Source organism: Gobio gobio, assembly GCF_949357685.1.
Source record: "Gobio gobio genome assembly, chromosome: 17".
Taxonomy (NCBI): Eukaryota; Metazoa; Chordata; class Actinopteri; order Cypriniformes; family Gobionidae; genus Gobio; species Gobio gobio.
Window position 1 is genome coordinate 37051106 of NC_137110.1, and position 18340 is coordinate 37069445.

The window sequence follows — 18340 nt, forward strand, 5'->3', positions numbered from 1 at the left end:
TTCCAGAAGAGTTGAAGCTGTTATAGTTGCAAAGGGAGGGCCAACTCCATATTAAACCCTACGGATTAAGAATGGGATGTCATTAAAGTGCATGTGTGTGTAAAGGCAGGCGTACCAAAACTTTTGGCAATATAGTGTATATTCTAAGTTTGATATGTAGAGGTATAAAGAATTGTTTGCGGAAGATAGTTAGATTATTTTACTTTTTACTAAGACCAACATTTATTTTAATGCAGAGTGAAAAAAGAGGCTGACTGAATGTAAAGTGGCACCATGGAAATTAAAGTTTTTAGGAATTCTGAATAGTGTAAGCCATCACACATCACACACGTCTAAGCAGGTTTTTGTGCATTTTCTGTGGAAAATTCTGTGCAAGGCAATTCAAGTGGCAATACCATCATACCACCATTTGTTGTGTATTCAGAAGTGTGTAGAACTCACTCAGAAGGACCCTTCAAAATGACTGCTTCTGAAAGTTGAAAGCTTTAAAACAATCCCATAATTCCCTTTACATTCTACATGCTAGAAAATGAACGTGCTTACATAAATTATAAAAAGACATGAATGAATAAACGTAATGAATAAAAATATTAGTAGCTATAATATAATTAGCTTTAGGTTATATTTTATTTTAAATATATACACCACCATTCAAAGTTTGGGGTCAGTAGGATTCTTTTTGAAAGAAGTTACTGCTTTTATTCAGAAAAAGGATGCATTGATATAAACCATTTCTATTTCAAATAAAAGCTGTTTGTCTGAACTTTTTATGCAAAGTTTCCTAAAAAAATTTTTTTTCAACATTGATAATAAGAAATTAGTTACACTGTTGTGTTTTCTGATGCTTTTTTTAAACTGTCACTTTCCAGGGGTTACCTGAGGTCACAGGGATGACCACATTCAAATAGACAACACCTGTTTATTGACAGGCTTTATTGTTAATATCATGACCTCTGGAGTATCTTGCCCCACCTGTTGTTGGCAAGCGAGGTGGACACTTGTAACCACGGTAACCTAATCTGACACAGCTGTTAGAACTGTCTGGCTTCGATTTATCCCATTGTTTCAGTTTGCCTTCCTTTTGCTCCCACTTTATTTTGTTCTTCCTCACTTGCTGTTCTCCTCTAAAGCTCATTAATTGATTCCATCTGTGGCCGTTTACCTCAACTTGCACTTCTTTCCATTTAAACGGAGAAGCTTCGGGTTCACCATCTTCATTAACTGGAGATGTTTTAGTGGATTTGGACACCTGTGCTTCTTTTTCTCACCTAAACGCTCTTCGAGTTGCCTCCATGTCACAAGCTTGTGTTTATCTGTCCTCTAGAATAACAACATAATCAGATTACTGACAAAAACTACATGATTAATCGCCCGCTGGTTCAACATTTGCCACCTGGCCCATTCCCATCCCAGGCAACACGTTTAAATAACCATTCAATTTACCTTACACCACTGTTAAAGATGAGCACTCAATGAGATTAAATCCATGGCTTTTGTTCATTGTCCCTTCCATTCTCTTATTTCCTCTGACAAACTGAAATACGGTCTAGTCTTTACTGTTCAGCATCCTTCTCCCCCGGGGAGCCTACAAGGTTAGCTCAAAAAATGTGTAACGTCCAACAGGGAGATCTCAGTGGTTGTTCTTTTTGAATGGAAGTCAATGAGAAGATGCATCTTTGTGTGCTGAAAAAAAAATGCTTTGGTGGGAACACAGCCTATCACTTACTAAATGAACTGATAAGACAATTGACAGATGAAGATGTTGCCACCTCCTCCTTACCTGAGAAATTCTCTGGTTTAACTAGCATTTTTAACTGCTCTAGCCTTTTAACCTAACACAGAAGAGAACATTTTTAAAGGGAACTTGTGAAAACCACTCGGATTACGAATGGAACTTCCTTTGTCTGAAGAAGACGTGGGCAGGCATACCCAAAGCATGGCAACAAAACACAATGTCACGTCTTCCTTCTGAGGGAACCATGGTTATATTTGTAAAAAATAAATAAAAAAAAGTGAAACGCAGTGTGTAATATAGCTGTTTGTGAATGTAAACGTTCTGCAAAGTTGTAAAACCAGCTTGCTCCTCAGAATCACTACCTTTAGGTCCTATTAATTATTGATGTATATTTTCTACCGGGTGTAGTTATTACCGTCTTACTGAAATACTACTGAAAATCAGCTGTGGGCCACTATTACCTAAAACTATGTTGTAGGACTCTGTATAAGGGAAACAGGTCTATTTAGCTCAAATGAAACTCTTAATTCATTCAAAGGGAATTTTGAAAGAGTCACTTATTTTACGGCCGAGCAAATTACTCGTCCAGCGTTCATTTGAACGGGCCGTAACTATCAACTCTGGAGCGGATATTAATATCTACACAAAAGTGGAACACTACAATAGCCAGGTATATAGATCAGCAGTTTAAGACATTAAATCCGTAAGCACATAACACAAGAACACTTATCTTTAAATACAAACGAAACCCTATTGATTACTCTAACAAATAAAACTAATATATAACACAAACACACACACACACACACACACATTCAGACGCATTGCAGAAAGAAAGAAAGTGAGGAAAGAATGAGTTTTAAGAGAGTGAAATTATGAAATCCCAAGTTTCTAGTAATATGCATTTATAACTAGGGCTGTCAACGTTAACGCGTGCAATTAATTTAAATTCCTTAAGGCGCAAAAGTACGTGAAGCTGTGTCATTAATGTACTTTTCGTCACGCAGTTATTTGATCTTAGAAGTCGGGAGTTTATCACAATCACACTGAGCATCTACAGCACCTGTAACCCTGGTAGGAGGAGAATTCCATTCTTTAACCCAATTCTGCTTCTCTGCTTGTGATCAGGCCATTTTAAGCTGTTAAACTCTGGGAAAGTGTTCAGTGATCCAGTAGTCAAATTCATTCAAACAGTCCAAAACAGCGCTAATGCAAAGAAGGGCAGGCTGATCACATTAGATATATCAGAGAGAATAGAGACTCACATCGCGTTTTTAGTGAATCATTCATTTCAATGTGTGCTTTGCTGTAAAACACGTATTCTGCCATTGCTTCTGAAGAGCTCAATGTTGGTGACTCACAGCAGTCGTACAATAAGCGCGTGAGAGTTTGTAATATTGATGCGCAGAGAACGTGTATGTGCGCACTCTCAATCCCTGATCGCACGCTGCATTCACGTACAGACACATTTCAGTACAGTCGCGTTGTTTCCACACACACATTCAGGAAGGACAATGTTTGATTTGTCATGTGTACAAATCTTTTTGTCCTCGGAGTCAACGCACATTTCAATGCAAATTTTACTTTGAAGACCAAAAAAAGCAACTGATTCCAGACTGATTCATGCATGAATAACTCCAGGCACAGTCATTTGTTTGTATGCGTTTGATGATGTACTGAATGAGTGGCACTATGTGAGTGGTATTTGACCACAGAAGCAGATCCGGCACCACCTGCTACACCCCCTACAAGCTGCCCTGTCTTACCCAACAGCGGGACCTTGTCTGTGGGCTACGTTCGCTCACGACTCCCTTAGTCACCCACACCCAACACCAACCATCTATTAAGTAACCCACCTACAGCACCGTCAGCATGCGTTGGCTACAGATGATATTGTGTGTGTTTTAGTGTCGTGTTTGGAAAGCATTCAGTTCCTGAATAATTTGGCTGATGGGTTGAACAGTGTGTATGTTCATCGGAGCACAGGGTTCCAGCCTGATGCGTCACCCTGCTACAAAATCAATGTGTATCATTGTGTTGTCTCATTGTTTTCCATATCTTATCCAGCCTCCAGATTGTTTCTCTTCTCTGCCAACTCTTTATCCAGTTTTGCTCATGAAATGCATACTTTCTTGACTCGCACTCGGTTTTGTTCCAGCACTGTGTGCTAGTCACAGTGTGTTGCAAAATGTCAGAAAAGCGTCTGTCCAGCTGTAAACCTCAATCATATCCTCCCACAAGCGCCAAAAACTACACCCCACCACTCTATCTTTCTCTTACATAAACATTTACACATTTTCTTTGTCTTATCCAATTTAAAACACACATATAAACATTTTATATCATATTTGCACAGACATGGAAGCGCCCTCTCATTCACACATTGTCTAGATAGCGCCCAACACACCACCATCCTAATGATAATCCTCTACTAGCAGATTTTCCTATTTTCATGAATCAGAAGGTGCTCTTTGGCACAGGCTGCTACTAAAATAGCCTGGCGTCTCAGTCAAACCCTGCAGGGGCTGTTTTTCTCTCATCCCATTGCGGTTAGGACACTGCCAAACACCCAGCGTGGAGTTACAGAATTCCACTCCGGAAAAGATCAGTGTGAGTGAATGTGTGCGTGTGTGGGTGAACCTGGAACACTGCCAGCAGAGGAAAACCGGGCAGAGAATAGAGAGGATGGAATAAAAAAGAAAGAGGAAAAAAATTAGACTGATGAAAAGCAATGAGCAAAACAAAAGAAAAGACTGTGGTGATTTTTAAAGAGAGTATAAGAGAGGGGAATACAATGTGAGGAATAGAAGAATTGATAAAAGGGAGAGTGAACGTGTGTATAGGGAGGAAAAAGAAATGGAACCCTCTCTTGCATAACTCCTTCATAATGGATCAGTCATGCTCCGCTCATTCTGTTCATGTGTCGCCTGCAGTATCTGCTGACGAAGGGTGAAAGAAAGCCACGGCCTGGTTGTGCAGAGAACTAGAAAATGGAGTCAGATGAAACATTTCACAACTCTTCAGACGGAGATCTGACCAAGGACCCATTTACATGTAGTGTTGTCTAAAAGTACCGACCGCGATACCAAGTCGGTACGGAAATTTAAAAAATGTGACGCTTTGAGCGCTGTTGAGCTGGAATCATAAACACCCCTGACTGGCCATTGTACTCACGCGCTCATTGGATGTGTCTGTGATTGGTTACAATGATCAACGCACAGGAACATTTGAAAGCACAAGCAGGCGTCGACCAGCGGGCCGGTAGGCTGATAGGCGCCTGCATTCAAATGCTACCGTGTGAATCTGTGCAAGCGCTCTGTGAAAAGCGTCATTGATGTATATTTATAGCGTCATTGATGTATATTTATAGCATGTTGGTATTGCAGTCTGTACTTTTGACAACACTATCTACATGACACTGTTTTCAACCAAAAACAGAAAACTTTTTTTACGACAGTGGCGTTTTGGGGGTCTGAAACCCAGTGCTAATTTCGTTGATGAATAATTGTCATTATTTTCGTCAATTACCTTTTTTCACTGACAAAAACGAGACAATAACTACCAGTTTATGATGACAAAAACTATGACGAAAATCTACTGTCATTTTCGTCAATGAATAAAAATGAGACGAAAATGTTAGGGAGGGACGATTAGGGCAGAGAAGCAATCAGAACTGATGTAGATGCGCACATTTGAATTAGAATGTGCTGATCTATCCGCGGGAAAGCGCTGCGCTGTTGCGCGTTCTACAGGCTCACACGACAGCACTTCAGAGCGGTTCAATCAATGAATAGCAATGTCAGGCAATTGTTAATGAACTAATGCTGATGAATAATTAAATTGTTTACTTTACAATGTTTAAATAATATATATTTTTTAGACGGTTGTAACAATGCATATTTTATATCTCTCTCATCTGAACTTGAAAGAGCAACTGCAACTGCAATACTCATGCTGCGTTCACACCAAACGCGAATTGAGCGTCTGGCGCGAGTGATTTCAATGTTAAGTCAATGGAAAGGCGCGCTGACGCGCGTCTGGAGGTCCCGCGGCGCGGAAGGCCGGGAATCCGCCTCATTTGCGCGTTACACGCGAATGGTGCTTTTGTGCATTCACGCGTTTGAAGCGAATTCGCGTCTGACGCCCGAGTTGAAAATTTTTAACTTTGGCGTCAATTCGCGCAGCGTTAACCAATCAGGAGCCTGCTCGCTGCTGTCACGTGGTAAATTGACATGATGAGAAATTTAAAAATACAACTTTTGTGTCACAAAATGTAGTTTTCAGACTTTTTCAGGTGATAATGTAGTTGTTTAAAGCTCAAATCTGTGATTTATTTATAAAGAGAGCGCCTATTTAAAAAAAATAATCTTGTGTTTTTGGAGTTGTGAGATCCAGGCGATCACCGGGCAATCACCGCTCATAACCCCGGCGAGGGCAGCCTTTCCTCGGCTAGTCCTTCTGCCGTCTGCCGCTGGCTCTGATGTCCTGTAGTGGTGCATCTTGTGTAGATCTAACGGCCGATCTTTGCTCTCATGAATCTATAATTTGTTGTCTGCCAAATCGTTTTGACTGAGGGCAAAGAGAAGTTTCATAACTTTATATTTTAAGAAAACAATAATGTAGGAGTTGCCTGGACCACATTTGTGTGGCTATTAATGCTTAATATATATTTTTTATGAAAATTAAAAGAGGCAGAGTGTTGTTTTATACCATATTTCTCCTGGAGTGCCTTGAACGCGCGTCAATTTCGCTTCAAACGCTCGATTTCTCTAGACGCAATTTTGACGCTCTATTCGCGTTTGGTGTGAACGCAGCATAAAGCCTTGTTTATACTTTCGACTGAAAGCCCTCGGACTAAATCTAAAATATCTTAAACTGTCTTACGGGTGTGGAACAACATTGGGGTGAGTCATTTATGGAAGAAATTTCATTTTTGGGTGAACTAACCCTTCAAGCATGCGTGTTTATTTTAGCACTTCCATCAGTGAAACAACACACTACAGCCTATAACGATTACATTTAAACGATTTTCAGTAAATAATGATACCCTAAATAATATGAGAAAATTAAATATTAGTTAGAAAAATATTTGATTCATACTATTTCTCCGCAAAGATGTGTCATATACCGCTCTGCGCTTTGAGAGGAATGTGGGACACAAGCTGGATAGACACCTTTTCGAATATCTTCGTCTTCATGTTTTCTCCGGAAGCGGATTTTATCTTCCACAGGGTCAAGACATTTAGGCAAAAAACGAAACTAAAATCACCGGTGTGTGTGTGTGTGTGTGTGTGTGTGAAATGCGCTATTCAAATACACCAAACTTAACGTGCCTTACCAAGTTTAATAACAAGAACAAACTGTGTTAAATAAAATTTGAAAAGGTATTCGTCCTACAGTGTTTTTTATACTTGAGTGAAGATTTGGGAAAAGAAACGAGATGTCCATGTCCATTGGGATAAAATGGACTAGGCCTATTGTTAAAATTCACAGAAAATCGAGTGACCAGATCGCAAAACAGAATGCAAAAGTGCTATCTGACCATTATTTCCTTTCTAGGCTAAACAAAGCTTTGTGCTTCACTCCTGTGGTAATATTCACGTCAAACAGCATTCACATACAAAACACTGGGTTAGAAAAATAAACAAATAATTTTTTTTAAGTAGAAAATAGTATTTATGTAAAGAGATATATTAAAATAAAAAGAGCTCAACTCTTAAGTGGAAGGAAGCTATTTTTCCCCCCTCACGTGCAACCTTGGGATAGAGTCATTATTTGGGTTAGTAAAAATAACAAACGAAATGATAGTTTTAAGTAGAAAATAGTATTTATGGAAAGAGATATAGTAAATTATCTACCTATTTACCTAATTACCCACCACATGACTTGGTCTACAGGAAACACATTGCATTAAAACAACAAAATGAACTTCAAAAGCAAAAAAAAAAAAAAAACTCTCAAAAACAAAAAAGAATCCCTCAAAAAAACAAGCATATAGAGCCTGGCCTACAGTCCCCATTTCCTTTCACAGGGTCCATTACTCGAATCACTCATCAAACTACCATTGGTAATGAAAACAATGTGTCATTCTAGAAACCTTGTGTCTTCTGGATTTAATTTTAGGTTCCTCTGGTGTCAGAGCTGTAATCGTACCCACAGGGCGGTCACGTGAGACCAACTACAGTTAGAAAAGAGAGGTCACATCAATGCACAACAACAGAGGCTCGTGTGCAACAAATGCTTACCGTAATCACCTGAAGAGTAAAGGTGCAGTTAATAAAACTATGCATCTTTATGCTGATGCATGGTTAACAAGGTTGGAACAAATTCCAGTTTGGTGATTACTTTGTCCTTAGCAAGTAAAAGTGATGGATTCTGTTAAATTTATATCTGGTCATCAAATGAATGTCCAGGGGCAAGATTAAACCGGATCATTCCAGGTGAACAGGGTGAGGTTACAGATTTGACGCACAGGAAATATACCTGAAACGGAGGGGAAAAAAAGAAAAAGAAACAGGCTTTCCTCAGATTACCACACCAGATTTCACTACAATGCTTGCTTGGCTCTGACAGAGAGCTAAACAAAAGATTGTGTGGCTATTCTACTATAACTCAACACAAATAAGTTATGGCATTGCTCAGACCACTGAATATCACAGCCAGATAGGGAAGAGTTTTGTAGTAAACAGACTTGATCAGTCATGACAGGCCTTAGATGGGGAAGCTACTAGTCTAATATACACAAGGACATCAGATCCCCACATAATTAAACACATGCAGTTTATTTAAGGTTTCATTAATTCTGAATCATGCTGAAATGCATTATTCTGTATTAGGGGTGGGGGCAATATGACCAATATCTGAATCTTATATAAATCACAATATGAGTTATTTTATTTCACGATAACGATATAGGCTATATCACAAATTCACAATATAGTTTTTTTTTGCTTTAAATTAGGTTATGATATCAATATTTTTACCTTTAAAATGTAAATTCTTTTCACCATTTTCAAATTAAAATAATTAAAAAACACTAATAATAGCCTTTAAAAAAACTCTCTAGCTTACTGAAGACAAATAAACTGATAAAGAAAGAGAAAATAAAACTGACTGCAATAGAACAAAGACACAAATGAAACTAGACTAACCTGGGGAAAAAATTGCACTAGAATTAAGAAATACTACATAAAATGTAAAAAGTAATCAAAGGTATCAGTTAAATTTGTAAATTAAATATACATGTATTCTTATTAAAGTTACAAAAGTTATTCAGTCAAGAGCAGTGAGATATTTTCTCTCTTTTTTGTTGTTTGCTTTACATTATGACAGCAGGTAAATTTGGATGCTGTCCAGTCACTTTAAGAGCAACTGCAGAGATCTATTATACTCGTGCATTTTCTCTCAACAGTTTAGTTCACTTAAGTCATAAATGAATGAGTTTACTTACATGGTCACTTTGACATGTGCATATACAGAAATGAGTTGTCATTCACTGCTTATTGTACTTCAATGGTTTAAAATAATCTGTTTTTAAACCATAATGCTTAAAAACTAGGGCTGGTCCGAATACCATTTTTTGAGCTTCGAAGCTTCGGTAGTAATCAACACTGAATATTCGAAGTTTCGGAGGGAGGGGGCTGAACATATTCTTCTCTCTAATAAAGACAGCAATCTCGAGAAGTGGCGCGGCTCAAGCAGCCAGGGCTTATATGCTCAGAGAACGGACATTGCACTAGTGATACAAAACACACCGGTCTGTAACATCCCAGTAACAAGCTCCTTTATTTCGCAGTATATTTATTTAGATTGATAATAACGGGTAATAGGCTTGCTGTGATAGTGTTACCGGTGTTCAGGCATAACACCGGTTACATCACTTGCCCACTGTGGCACCGCCCGACCATCATTTTACGAAGAAAAAAAACAAAACAATATTCGAATCCCAAAATTGAAAATCAAATACCAACCCACTAGGGGTGTAACGATATTCAAACCGAACCGAAAAACTGTGATACATCACCCACGGTTCAAACCGCGATACTCTCATGACGAACCGAACACGCCCTGCCCACTGCTGCCCCGGCCCAGTTCTCACTTCACCTTATGCCACACAAAAAAAATTCTTCCTTGACATTTGATTAAACAGTTATTAGTACACTTTTAACAACTATCAAGAGCTTTATTTTTACTAAATATTATTATAATAATTTTATTTACTAAATATACACTAACTTTTGTCTTCCAAGTCAAGTGCATGTCACGTGACTTGGGTGATCGCTCAAGCTGCATGGACAAAGAGAGCAAGTTTCCCCATTTAACCAGGTAGGCAAAATGCTACCTTGGAGTCCCAGCAACATTGTCATTTTCATAGCTTGTTACCAAATAATAAAAATTCTCTCTCACCTCAGAAAACCGCTTTCCTGTCCTGTCAGCCGTTATACTGCACTTGTAGCGCGCATGCGGCGCGTGCGCCGTATATCACGCCATATATAAGCGCAAGATAAACTATGTGCATGCAACATTACGATGTCAATTTGTAAGTCATGAAATAAAAGTAAAGTACCAAAAAAATCACGTAACTGGTTCGACGTGTGTTAGCTGGGAAGGATTTGCATGCAGGTATGATGTTCATTCTGTTCATCAGGAGCGGTTTTCATGTTTCATTAACAGTTCATAATGTATTGTGTATCCACCATGGTAACTGGTATGTGTGGTGGCTTTATAGTATTAACAAAAACTGCTATTTAATAGCTTTAACTTATAGGCCTATTTATTCATCAGTATTAGTCATATTCATACAATATACGTGTTTGTTAAGTAGGCTAAAGTGGGACATTTCCTTGTCTGTGTCATCAATTCTTATGAAATAAATGTGCTTGTTTTTTTTAAACATTATGGTAAATGGTAAAATGAGTAGATTATTTCTGACTAGTCTACAGTGGAGGCATTGATTTCATTTTAGTTTACTCGGATATGCTAACTGCTCTAAAGGAAACGTGAAGCCAATGTATAAAGTTAATAAAGATAAAGTTAATAAGTTAAATTATTGCTGTTGTTATTATTAAGTTAAAAGTGAACCTAGTGTTATTATCGCTGGTGCCTGCCATGAACCCTGACTCCACAGCAAACAGAACCGATACGTGGCTCCAAAACCGTGACATGAACCGAACCGTGGCATAGTTGTATCGTTGCAAAAAGAAGATATTTTGAAGAATATCGATAACCAAACAGTTGGTGGGACCCCACTACATAGTCTTTTTTCCCATACTATGGAAGTCAATGCTTTTTTTTAGTAACTATTTGGCTGCTGACGTTCTTCAAAATTTCATAACACAATGTAACAATGCAAGTGTGATGCTAGTTCAACAAGTGTGAACGTGCATGTTGGTATTTAATAAGATTCTGCAGTACATGTGGCTTGTGTTGAGTGGATTAATAGTATTATGACCTCACCACCCCCCTCCACCCTCTCTGTACGCCTTTGTCTTTTGTTTATCGGCAACTCCATAGCACCTCTCAGTCTTTCCAGGTCACTTCTATTGTGTTCAAGGTTTAAATATTGCCTCCACATAACCACCTGCGACTTAACTGCACACACCATTTCACTCAATATGAAGAAATTACCAATAATCTGTTCTGTAACCAATACAGCGGTTACATAACATGGGGATAAACATAGAGACTGATCGGGATTTCTCAAAACAAATCAAAGAGTTTGTTTTCCCTTTGCACTGCCTTTTTTTGCTCCTATTTAACAGAACTGTTTCTTCATAAAAAGGTCTGTGAGTCATATATCTGTCAGAGTTGGTGGACATCAAAAGAATTCAAGTCTTTGGTCATTTGGACATGGAACAAAAGGATCCCCATGTGGCACACACAAGTGAGGACGAAAGATCTGACCAACCAGCTTGAGGCCTGCAGGACAATGAATGGTCTGTTCATCATACAGTGCATCCGGAGGAAAATCTTGCTCTGTATCTGTGTTCATGGAAGTTGAGCCAGCGTAAACAGAGCTAAACCACATCAATATCTGCAGTTTAGATCAACAATATGCATCAAATTATGATGGTCCAAACATCCGTTACATGGGCAAAAAATGTTCAGTTAAAATGCATTAAAAAAAAGTAATGGTTCATGTACAAATGAAGTCTAAAGGTGCGGTCACGAAAAAGTTGCAAAAAGGTCCATTGTCTATTATTGTCAATAGTGTAATGATCTAAGAAGCATAGCTCACACAGAAGTCACTTTCAAGCCATGCAGCTTTCTGTTCATCAATGTGGCAAATGACCAATCAACACCTGCGAAATGTGTGTGGGGAAATCTTTCACCATCCCACGAAATTCGCAGTTGTGTGGATTCAATGATTGACTCAATGCCAAAAATTCACCAATAAATGTGACTGTGACGCCATTTCACTGACACGTGTGTATTGATGCTATCTCCCTTGAGTGTGATCCCTAATCTGGTGTCCATATTGACAAGCCAAATCAATACAAATTAATAATTGATCAACATTAATTATACTAACACCTGACAGCAGACCAAAGCATAATCAGTAATATACCAATAGCCATTGTAATCCATCCATGTAATCCACCCATCCAAACTACTCAAATCTGTTGGTGTCGCATGATAGCTCTGCTAAATGTGTCAGTCTTTACAGAAATAGGTCTCCAGCCATGATGAATTAACATTGATTCGATGTGTGTGCTGACATGTAGGACAAATGATGGGGACTGCCCTGGGGGCATCATTTGTGCTGTGCCACTGCTGCTTTACTGTACCACTGCAATCGATGGGTGACATGTGCCAATACCAAATGTAATGTTCCTAGGGAACGTCCGCACAGGCTAAAGGCCAAATGACAACATCACACAAATAAAACTGTGCACGTGCTGACAGTCACCAACTCTTTGAAGCAATCTGCAAGGGAGTAGGTCTGTAAGGGGCCAATCACACAGCCTGTGTTTTTGTGGTTAAAAGCACAAGACGCATGTCAAGGAAGGAAAGAAAATACAAGGTCTAGCCCAGAGACATGTCTTTAAAAAGTTCAACTTAAATTGTATACTCAAGATAGACGAGATCCGAGTGCATGGTCAAACATGTTGGCACATAAATGGCCCCCAACAGAGGGTTGAAAAGACAGTGTGTACATGAGCATTGCTATCAATGAAAAAGATTTGGTATGGTATGCATGTAAATTATTCGTAGCATGCACCAACAAAGTCCACAATGCGTGGGAACACTGATGGGATCAGAGTCAGACCTACAGCAACAAAGAGCCTAAAGAGGACATGATGATAAGATGAAGCAAAGAAGCTAGAGAACATAACATATCAGGATATGATAGCGGTGAAGTACCGAAGATCACATTCTTTGGATATGAAGCCAAATTATTTGTACGGTACATAACTCTGATCAAGATCACTGGCTCATCCTTAAGAAAAGCACTGTTTGTACAAGTGATACCAAAGAAAGACTGAAACTAGAAGGAATTTAATGATACTGGTTCTCACAGTCATTTGTTCTGGAATCGGATTACACTGCTTGTGCTCTTTGTTTTTGGTTCACTAAAAAGACCTGGTTCATAGGAAGAATGCGTTTTGTAATCAGACTACACTGTTCACACTATATTTTACACTCTAGGCAATTCTGTAGTTGTGGTGTTGTAGTAATGTTTAATGTTAAGGCAGGAAACATTACCAGAGTACTTTTACACAGTCCATTAACAAACCAAACGATGTGAAAATTGCAAAACAAATTTTTTTCTGGTTCTCTGAGGGATACTCCACCCAAAAATCATCCACACGCCATCATAGATGTATATGACTTTCTTCTGTGGAACACAACTGGAGATTTTTTACAAAAATAATCCATCTCTGTGAGGCCATGTGGCTCTTGTGGATGGGTCCCACAAGTTTACGCTGTGAAACTCGCACGAGAAGTGACGGTCCCCTGTGCTTCGCATCACTTCTCGCACACAAGTTGCACGACATGCTGACATTCACAGCATGCTGACAGTTGGCCAAAAGTGATGGTTTGTAGTAGTGTTGTAATAATCGAGACCGGTCTTAAGACCTTTTTTTTTGAAGGTCTTGGTCTTGTCTCGGTCTCGACCACATTTGTACTCCGTCTTGTCTCTGTTTCAGACTTGGAGGACTCAGGATTTTGTTTCAAGACTGGTCAAGACCAAAACTGCTGGGATATCACTAAATTGCAAGGGCATTGTCTGATTTATGTATTAATGTGATTGGATGTAAAAATTACTACTTCTGATGCAAATCAATAACTTATTTCTAATTTGATTTATTTATTGTGCCAGCTCAGAAATTAATGAGGGATTGTGTCAAAAATGCCACTAAAATGAATACAAATGCTCACAAAATTCAAGATATTTCAGCAAAAAAGTACTTGTATGAGATCTGGATTTTTATATTATAACGTGATATAATTAAGCAATATAACAAGTGCAAGAGGGTTGATTTCACACATTTTTGCATGACTGCAGTGCAAATATTCCTCTTTTCTTTTTACATTAATCTCAACATTATTTATGCTTTTGTAATTTACCAATTCAGATGCATCTTCTGTACCACCTGTACCACAATTTAATTTCAAAGGTAACAGCTCTATATAGTGTCTTAATCTACTTACATTTATTGATTATAAAGTATTTTCAGTTGGTAATGTGGATCTTTATTAATTTAAGGAGTGCTGGTCAACCCCTTAAAATCTTGGTCTTGTCTTGGTCTCAACACACATTGGTCTTGGTCTCGGATTAGGTGGTCTTGACTACAACACTAGTTTGTAGTTTAAAACATTGAAAAAAATATTAGTATTTTTTTCCTCACCCACCTTTGTTGCATTAGAAGACAATGATTCATCAACTGGGGTCTTATATGGATTAGTCGTGTACATTTTACTTGTTTTTTTAAGCGTCAACTTTTAAGGACTTGCATTATGTGGACTCAGAGAGATGGATTATTCTTCTGAAAATCTCAGTTTGTGTTCCACAGAATAAAGGAAGTCATATACAACAACAGGGACGACATGAGAGTGAGTAGGCGAAATGATGAGAGAATGGCATATAGCTAATTACATAAACTAATGTACATTCTCTTGGACAAGAAAATGTTTAGTAGACACGTATACAATAAATTAAACTAACACTCACATGATATACAAGCCGACACGCAATAACACAATGCAAGTCTAAGTTCACGAGGCTGTCGCATTCAAGTTTGTGTGGGTGTGTGTGTGTGTGGCAAGTCGTGTCTCGTCTGGCACGTCAACTGCTGCATGTAAACAGAAGTCATATAATCACTTTACCCGCAGGTATAAACAAACATGCATAGAGAACAATCTATAAGCGCAAACTAAAACACTGGCATATGATCTTGTAAATCGCATGCACAAACTCATTTGGACTGGGTGCAGATGAGACATCGCGAGTGAAGTAGGCCACGACATCATTTTCTCGATATGATCGCATTCATTACACGCAAGCAAATCCTTCTAACTGGTGTACAGACATTTACAGTGTTGCATGAACGACAGTGCCAGAATGCTCAAACCAAACCAGCGATTGGCATATTGTCGTGTGATTCTGAACAAATAAGCGTCCAGACGTGGCCATATGCACTCACCCTGACCGCGGTTCAGCATCCTGCTTCTCCCAGATCCCGGTCCCGTGCTTTGGCTTCGCTCGCCCGACAGTCTAATCTTCGGCGAAAGAGCCACATTCCAGTCCTATCGATCAAGCCCTGCACACTTGAGCTCAATCGGGAATATAAAGCACTTGTCTGTCCTTACAAAGAGCTCCGGAGATGTTCCCAAGGTTCTCTCGACTCCCGGTTGGCTTCTCGTTGGTCGTGGGTGCTGCCAATTAGTCCACGCACCGACTGCTTTGCATTTGTGAACAAGTCCTCTAAGACTGATAAAGCACAATATTTATACCATGTTGTGGCGTGACTTCAGTGGGATGACAGTCACGGATCAAAAAGATGCCGAGACACATAAATAGTGTTGTTACCTACTCACTGAGTCTGGGGCGGACCGTATTGGCCAGAGCAGGCGGGGTCAGGGAAAGATGTAGGGCACGCGAGTGCTACTAGCGGAGGATCGTGAATTTGAATGAACACAGATGCAAATCCCTGGGATTCATTTCGATTAATGGGAATCTCTAAAGCTACTCTTGGTACTATCGGGGGGCAAATCTGATAAAAAAAAACAATCCATATTTGGGTAATCCGTGTCTGTAACGTTCGGCTGTCTCATCTAACAAACTGTTCTTCTTCTCTGTAAATAAACTGCATCGATTCAAATGCAAAACTACAAAGCGATACATTTATTCAGAGCAAAATATTTACAGATTATGGAACATTGAATTTAGCCTAGGCCTACTATGAATTGAATAGCCTTGGCACAACAAATGATCCACTCGAGTGGATTCAAAATTAGTAGGCCTACGCTTATATTCATTCATCAGACATGATCAAATATATGTCATTGAATAGGCTATTAATATTCTCACATTAATTACTTAAATTCCAGTCCAACAATCCAAAGAGACGAAGGAAAAAAAATGACGTTAACAATTTGACGAAGAAAGTAGAAAAGCACTGCTGTCACCTGGTGGATAAAAGGTTTATGGCATAAGTGGGGTAAAGAGACGCAGGGAAGCTGCAGAATGGATTAGTTCAGCCAAAATTGGAACACAAACAGAGATGTTAGGCTTTATGGCAGCCTTTATTCACTTCCATTGTATGAAAAAAATGCCATGAAAGTGAATGGTGACTCGAACAAACCTCGGGGTGAGTAAATTGTGACAGAATTTTCACTTTGAGGGACTTTTTAACAGTAACTTATTAGGCTGACTATAGCCTACTTGTTTCACTGAACCCTGTACCTCTAGCACGTGTACACACACAAACACACAACAATTTAAAACATTCAAAAATATTAGTATTTTTTCCTCACCCACCTATCATGTTGCATCAGAAGACAATGATTCATCAACTGGGGTCTTATATGGATTAGTCGTTCATTTTGCTTGTTTTTTTAAGGCGTATAGCCTTCAATACAACATTTAATTTACAAGGAAGGTTTAATTTAGCCGACTGTGAATTTAATAGCCTAATGGCAAAACAGTTGATTCAAAATCCTGTACCCTGGACATGTGACACCTGTTTATATAAAATGAAAACGTTGTAGGGTCATTCACTTTTATAAAAGAACATTGTTTGTTGATGTCAATTATGCCTACTGTTATAGCCTACACTGTCAAAAGTTTAATGTTTTAAACTTTTGAATGGTAGTAACTTTTGAATTGTGTGTAGGCCTATAATATATATATATATATATATATATATATATATATATATATATATATATATATATATATATATATATATATATATATATATATATATATATATATATATATATATATATATATATATATATATATATATATATGTATATATGTATATGTGTGTGTGTGTATGTATGTACTGTATTATGTACACTGAAATTTTTTTTCGTTGAATTTACTAAAAAAATTTATCGTAAGTGGTCGCAATCAATTTATTTTATCTCAATTTAAACAAAAACACATGCAATTCCCATAAAACCAATTCATTTTTTAAAATTAAAATAAAAAAACTAAATTTAAATTATTTAAACAAGTATAAATTAATTATGCTTAATTTAATCGGGCCATAATAATTTTTTTCAGTGTGTGTATATATATATATATATATATATATATATATATATATATATATATATATATATATATATATATATATATATATATATATATATATACACACACTGAAAAAAATTATTTGGGATCCACAAATAATAGATCGGTAATAGAAAGCTTTTGTAACATACACTACAGTTCAAAAGTTTGGGGTCAGTATATTTTTTTTTAAGGAAATCAATATTTTTATTCAGGAAGGATGCATTAAACGGATCAAAAGACATTTATAATGTTACAAAAGATTTCTATTTCAGATAAATGCTGATCTTTTGAACTTTCCATTCCTCAAAGAATCCGGAAAAAAATTGTACACAACTGTTTTCAACATTGATAATAAGAATAAATGTTTCTTGAGCTGCAAATCAGCATATTAGAATGGTTTCTGAAAGATCATGTGACATTGAAGAGGCCTTACGTTGGTAAAAATTCAGCTTTGCCAAAACAGGAATAAATTACATTTTAAAATATATTCAAATAGAAAAAATTTGAATAAAAAAAAACTGTTTTACTGTATTTGGGGTCAAATAAATGTATCCTTGGTGAGGTTTAAAAAAAAAAATTTGTAATTTTTTACTGATTCCAAACTTTTGAAGGGCAGTGTAGGCTATATCAGTAGACGTAATTGACATCAACAAACAATGTTCTTTAAAACAAGTGAATGACCTTACAACGTTTTCAATTTATATAAACAGGTGTCACATGTACACACAGAAATGCACGTCATTTCCATCATACACCACGCGATGGCGCCATATTCTTGCTACAATCACCGAGCAGAAACAAAATCATTGAAGCTAGAAAATAAATGTAGGGTTTGAATGTTAGCCTACACATAT

The 18340-nt window shown here is 37.8% G+C and overlaps 1 protein-coding gene across 1 annotated transcript in view; it reads right to left on the reverse strand.

The window, feature by feature from the left end:
• Positions 1-15800, reverse strand: part of tmem198ab (transmembrane protein 198ab) — a 35168-nt gene extending 19368 nt beyond the window's left edge. The window contains exon 1 of the mRNA XM_079841578.1: positions 15385-15800. The gene's annotated coding sequence lies outside the window, so the exon portion shown is untranslated. The remainder of the gene's footprint in view (positions 1-15384) is intronic.
• Between the last annotated feature and the right edge of the window lie 2540 nt (positions 15801-18340).